We start from the raw sequence: 6,000 nt of genomic DNA, 5'->3' as shown, positions 1-6,000 counted from the left end.
CCTCTGGTTTGGTAAATAAATAAATAAACTTACTTTTCGTGACTATGCTTATAAAGGATTGCAGGTGAATTAATTTATATATACATATACATATATGTATATAGATRCAGGAGTACAATAAATACTGTTTGCTTTTGATACATAGCAGCTTCACACGTACACACTAACACATTTCCGCTGCCACAGCTGGCTCACAATGCAGATGTGAATTAAATGAAAACCGAGAAATGCATAATTCATTTGCGGTTTGGTGGCACATTTCTATGTGTTAAAAGCTTTTGTTTAAAAAATATATATGTAAAGTATATATACATATGTAAATATGTAACAAAAAAAATTAAAAATCACCTGAGAATTGAAAGTGGAAGCAATTAAAAAAACGATTTATTTGCCTGAAAGTATCAAATTTTAATGAACATATGTGTATAGCTGCATTTTTCACAAACTCGAGATTTCGAGATAGTTCGTAAGTTATTTGTTTATTTTTTATTTTCAAGTTTTAAATTATTTAAATGCACTTTAAACTATTTGTAAAAATAAAAGTTGTAAAAAATATAAAAAAACATGGAAAACGTTAACTGCAGCTAAAGCTATAATATTCTTCAAAAATCAAAAGAATTTGGCTTTGATCAAACAGTTTTTATGGCAGCGCAATTCATTAGGTGATTGTACCGTTACCTTTGAAAATATTGCATGATAAGTTTCATGTTGATATATTGTCAACTAAAACACTTTTTCATACAAGTACCTAATTATGATGGGTCACTTTGTATGACGGCTATATGATATAGTGGTCCGATATCGGCGGTTCCGACCAGTGAGCAGCTTTTTGGGGAGAAAAGAACGTATGCAACATTTAAGAACCACAACTCCAAAACTAAAAAAAAACATTCAAAAATGTTAACTTCAGCTGCACCACACCTTCACAAATAACACCTCAAAACTGATGAACATGCAGACGTGTCACRATGCACATGGCAAAATTTGAAGATTTACACCCACCTTCGGCGTATCCATAAAAAAAATGGTAAAATGGATTCCGCTTTCCGCGCCGTTCATGTGCCCAAAAAATAAGGTGACATTGTATTTGTTTTGAAAATTCTTTATTTATTCTTCCAAATCRATTTCAWCCCCTTCAAAGTAATCCCCTSMCGATGCAATGMACYTATRCCRACGGATTTTCCAATCTTCGAAACACTGGTTGTAGYCACTTTCCGGGATGGCCTTCAATTCCGTCTTCGCTGCGGCTTGAATCTCYTCTATCGTATAAAARCGGTRTCCCCGGAGCGGTCTTTTGAGCTTGGTGAACAGCCAGAAGTCGCACGGCTCCAGATCAKGTGAATACGGTGGWTGCGGAACGATATGGGTTGAGTTTTTGGCGAAATGATCACGAATTACGAGGGCAGTATGGGATGGTGCATTATCGGGGGGTAAAAACCAAGRRTTGTCTTTCCACAATTCCGGCCTTTTTAGGCGGATAGCGTTACGGAAAATAATATTCCTTGTTGACTGTTTGACCGGTTGGAAGGAATTCATAATGCACAACACCACGATAATCGAAGAAAACAGTCAACATGACCTTCATTTTTGAGCGACTTTGGCGCGATTTTTTTTAGTCTCGGCTCTCTTTTGGCACGATATTCGCTCGATTGATATGTTGTTTCGGAGCATAGATCCAAGTCTCATTGCCAGATATAATGCGTTTCATGACACCTTGGTAGTTGGGAAGCATCGTTTCACACACTTCAACGCGACGCCTTTTTTCCAAAAAAATTCAATGTTTTCCGTACCAGTCGAGATTTGACGCGCTTGACGCCCAAAACMTCCTTCAAAATGATATTGGCTGAGCCTTTCGATATGCCAACTTCATCAGCAAGGTCTCTAATTGTTAATCGACGATTTTTCAGCAGCAAATCTTTGATTTGTTGAACGTGATCTTCCTCGGTTGAGGTTGATGGTCGCCCTGGACGCTCTTCGTCTTCGACACGTTCACGATCGGCTTGGAGCTCACTATACCACTTTTAAACATTTTTTTTAGACATAGCCTCAACACCAAAGGCTTTCTGCACCATCCTCWACGTATCCGCAGCAGAATATTGATTCCGTAAACAAAATTTAGTTTTCTTTGCTCAACAAATTTCGACATCGAGAAAACGAAAAACTCACTTCTAGCGGCTTACAAAAGGACATAAATGTGACTGACAGGACTACCAACCTAAAAAAAATAATTCTCCAAATCCTTCGACGCGCGCAGTTTAAATTCAAATGTCACCTTATTTTTTGGGCACAGTCATAAAACACCCTATTCAGGGTATAACAAATTAAAGAAGTTAAACACACATGGCCTTTCTGTTCAATAAATGTTTTAAAGTTAATTTTTTTAAATAATCTGAGCTCAGCAGATATAAGTTGCATATTGCAAGTAGTTGCACATACCTATCATTCACTGCGCTATATTTCACACTCTCCCTAATAGAGTTGTGCGGTCGCGCTGAAGCATTGTTGCAACCGCAACTTCATTATAGACGTGTCAAGTGGCACTCTCTTGTTCAACGTTATTTATAATGGCTTTTGTTAATCTCTTAAATTGTAGACAGCATACTGGGCTTTAAATTCTTGCGCGGCATAAAATAACAAAAAAAGCCCAAATGTCGAAACAGCGTCAGTACGTCTCTGGCCCCAAACGGTAAAAAGTTGAAAAACTTGAAAAATTAAAAAAAAATTCTAAGTACATAGATAGATACATAAATACATACCGAGTCATTATAATACATAGTAACATGAACCAAAAGTAAAAAATATTAAAAGTATAAATTTAGAATACTTCTTTGAGCACCGATTTAGCTGAATAGTTGTAAAAAAACGTATAAAAATAAGATCTAATCAAATAAGGTCTAAGTTGCTAACAATTTGATATTAATCTCAATTTTACGTATTGAATATCATAAACTAGRGCTTGGTCGAGTTGTGTCCTAGCAGATGTATGAGTAAAAAACACTCCTACAGTGGGGGACTCAGAGGGGGGAAATGGGGGGTATTTCACCTTCACCCTCTTCCCATGGGACTAAATGGCTTATTAATAATTTTACTGCTCTGAAAAAATATAAAGTAACAAGAAAAGCAACGATAATCTATATTCGGGATTTTTATTTTATCTCTAATTCATTCACTCAGCGTGATACTTTAGAAAGAGTTGATCGATTTGGCAAAGGCATCAAATTGATAAATACGCTGCTTGTAACGTCCCAAAATCTAAGGCAAAATTCAGACAGAAAAAAATGGCGGCAGAACTGAAAGTTGACGAAGATAAGCCAAAAATCTGCGGCGAACAAACAAAAGACGAAAATTTCTGCGTGAGAACATGAGAAGAATACTACAGGGTCTCAGTGTAGATTATTCTCTTGGATACAATCACCAAAGATTTGAAGACGCTCTTTTCAGAGAAGTATTGGATGGATTTCAACTGAGTTTGCTACTTCTAGAAAAAGTAGGTGCTTTGAAACCCAAAGAAATGGAAAATCTTATTGAGTACTTGATAAGTAATTTCAAAGGTCTTTTGGATAATGACAATGTCATACCACGATTGAAGCTTCAAATTAAACTTGTTCACTGGCAGTGCCATAGGGAGCAGAGGCAAAAGTCAAAAAAACAAAAAGTTACCGACACCTGCATTTCAAGCGTTGAAGAACTGCGTTGTAGACCTATACCCCATAATTCGTAGTTTTATTCGCATATTCTGCATACTTTCTGTGACGAATTCAAGCTCTAAACGCTCTGAAGGAGCTGAAGGCCCTCCCAAAAAGTGCTTGGTATATTACATCTGGTGGGGATTACTTTGAAGGCGACGAAGTAAATATTAATGAATAATTAAATATTTGGCGTTGTATATAAAGTTTTCGGGTACTTTTTTGGCCATAATTTTTTTTTTTATATAAAATTATTTAGGAAATAAAGGCTATTGTGTTCACCCCTTAATTTGACGTATGTTCATATGTATTCTATCTACAAATGCCACTACTGCAGCGAAGGGCCTGTCAGGCGGCGCCACTTACAATTCCTAACGTTTAACAAATTACATTAYAAAAGTTAGCGCCACCAACTTTTCAGCARCAACAACACTAACAAAGCTACTACTCCCGCTGCATAAATGTTTAACGGTTGATGCGACAGCGTTGCCATAGCGCCAAAGTGTAGAACTCYAATAACCACAGCCACAGTCACTCAGCCTCAACTAGTTTACACATAATTAAATTTTGTAATCTGCTGTTATGCACCAAGTGTTATTGTTGTAATTGTATATATTTTTTTTTTTGTTGCTTTTGTTCTTTGCTCGGCTATTAAATAGTTGCCTTTATCTATGCTTGTACATAAATATATGCATCTAGTTGGCAGAACAGAAAGTTTAAATGCAGTTACAAAAAATAACGGGTATTATATAATATTATATATGCAACGCGTCAAAATGTGTTTAAGTGTCCAACAGAATTTAATAGCACATAATTAGGCAATTGAGCAATTAACAACGAATTAGTGCCGTAAATCGCGCATAACAGTGTTTGTGTGTATATATGTAGAGTTGTATGTATAGAGATGCATGTAGTGGCCTTTTATATCTCGTTTTGAATGTATGTGAGCATGTGGTGAAACTGTTAACTATTTTCAACCATTTACCGACACATCGCAACCATTAAATATAACCATTATTTGTTAAATTCATCTGTGTGAGCACTTACCTCAATTTAGCATCCACARTTTGCTTAAAACTGCATTATGGTGCGGCCGTTTGCCTATTAGTTGTTTGCTCGTTTRTGCACTTTAAATATTTCTAACTTATATGCAATTTTTTTTATCTTATTGGAATTTATAAACAAGCATTTAGCACAAATGTATTTACATATATTTTACAACATTTTAATTATAACACATGCACAATAAACATACAATTAGATGCACTTTTGATATTTTAGCACCTCAATGGAGGTTTCACGATTTCCAAATTTTCACTAAATTTATTTTAAATGTGGTTTGATTTTGTATTTTTTCCTTTTCTGTTAATATTTTTCTTTTTTGTTAATTCTTTTCTTGTTTGTATTTAAATAACGGCAATTTGTTGCAATTGCGCCGATTTGTATACCAAACATTTGGTTAACACCAGTGTTGTTGCATTAAGCATGCAGCAACCAATATGTATGTATGTCGGTATGTGTGCCGGTGTGTGTGTGTATGCAGTAAACACACACGAGTGTACGCACAAAGAAAGCGCGTTGCCTTCTTTTTCGCTTTCACTTTGCCTGCCTTGGAGTTGGTGTGAATTTCGATTTTCGTTGACCTTGAGTTGAGTTGTGTCAATTTGTATTCGGCGTTTTCGATTTCCACCCGTCAGCTATTGTCTTTTTCTACGCTTTTCAAACATACCAAAGTGTTTTCGTACCATGTATTGGATAGTATTTTTTAGTTCACACGATTTTGTTTCGCACTTTTCTCGACWTTGAACTCACAAATACAATAACAGCAAACAATGAGGACTTTTCAATGCACTACATGCGTTTGTGTGTGTGTGCGGCGTGGTTGGCGGCAAATATTACCAGCGTCATACGCTCTCTTGCAGTGTATTCGCAGATGCATACAAGTACAACAAGCACATATACATATATAAGTATATTTAAAAATACTTTTAGTCTATTTTCAGGCGCACAGCTTTGCTGTTGGACCACTTCTAGGCACAGTGTTCCGCTGTCAAAAGCAATGAACTGTCACTTGACACATGCTGTTGCTGTGCTCATGTATGTGTATGTATGCATGCGCGCTTTCACTGACACACCAAATACATAGAAATAATTCTATGTTGTATATGTGTGTATGTACATACGCAACACATGTCGGTAGTTTCGGAACTTCGTTAGTGTAACTCGTGTGGCCGGCTGCTGTGCACGCATCTAATCGTCACTTCGGTTGATTTGCGTTATGAATGCGAAAGCGTTCAAAGCTTCAACTTATCTA

Source organism: Bactrocera latifrons, unplaced genomic scaffold (assembly GCF_001853355.1).
Source record: "Bactrocera latifrons isolate USDA-ARS-PBARC rearing strain unplaced genomic scaffold, ASM185335v1 scaffold_114, whole genome shotgun sequence".
In the NCBI taxonomy this organism is placed as follows: domain Eukaryota; kingdom Metazoa; phylum Arthropoda; class Insecta; order Diptera; family Tephritidae; genus Bactrocera; species Bactrocera latifrons.
The sequence above is the reverse complement of the archived record's forward strand: the minus strand, read 5'-3'. Positions refer to the sequence as shown.